Source organism: Octopus bimaculoides, chromosome 1 (assembly GCF_001194135.2).
Source record: "Octopus bimaculoides isolate UCB-OBI-ISO-001 chromosome 1, ASM119413v2, whole genome shotgun sequence".
In the NCBI taxonomy this organism is placed as follows: Eukaryota; Metazoa; Mollusca; class Cephalopoda; order Octopoda; family Octopodidae; genus Octopus; species Octopus bimaculoides.
Genome location: NC_068981.1, coordinates 164836948 through 164837762, shown reverse-complemented (window position 1 = coordinate 164837762; position 815 = coordinate 164836948). Strand labels below are relative to the sequence as shown.

General features: G+C 31.2%; 1 long non-coding RNA gene across 2 annotated transcripts in view; it reads left to right on the top strand.

The window, feature by feature from the left end:
• LOC106868013 (uncharacterized) overlaps positions 1–491 on the top strand; it is an 11064-nt gene extending 10573 nt beyond the window's left edge. The window contains exon 4 of one of the 2 annotated variants that reach the window (XR_001409209.2): positions 197–491. This is a non-coding gene — a long non-coding RNA (uncharacterized LOC106868013). Of the gene's footprint in view, positions 1–193 lie in introns of both variants that reach the window. The other variant, XR_001409210.2, reaches the window with a different exon arrangement.
• Positions 492–815: the final 324 nt, after the last annotated feature.

Genomic DNA, 815 nt, shown 5'->3' with positions numbered 1-815 from the left:
ATATATATATATATATATATATATATAAGTATATATATATATATATAATATATGCATATATATATTAGCATGTATATATAATACACACTCACATATATATATACATTATTAATATGTGAAAAAAGAAGCAATTATTATTATCATTATTATTTATGTTTCTTTTAATTTTTTATATTTTTACTGCTATTAAAAGCAGATTACGACAATAAAAATGTATGGAAACGACGGAAGAATTGACTTGTGAAACAGTAACTTCTGTGATTGAATAGTCATCAACCTCAGGAATCGTGCCATTAACAAAACATCAAGACAAAAGCCTTCAAGATTTCTCTGCTTATAATGCTGACAGATGTCGTACGGCTGTTTGTATCGCTGGCCTCATCTCCTCTGATGATGATGTTCATGTTGACACGAGCCAGCTATGGAATTGAGAGACCAGAAGATGAATATAAATAAATATATAAATTGATAAATAAATAAATGATAAATAAATAAAGAAAGAAAGAAAAAAAGAAAGAAAGAAATAAAACATGAACATAAATGGTAATCGTAATAAACAAAACCGTTTGCTGTCTGTATGTATGAGTGTGTGCGTGTGTGTGTGTGTGGGGGGTGTATTGATTCTGTATCTACACGTATGTGTACATAGAAGTGTGTGTGAGTGCTTGTTTGTGTGTGGGCGAGCGTGCGTGAGTATGTGTTGTGTGTGTGTGAGTGTGTGCATGCATGTTCGCAGAAAAAACACAGTACTATTACACGGTCCGGTGTACGCGCACATGCATAAGTGTATAATTTTGAATACTTTTGTATTTATA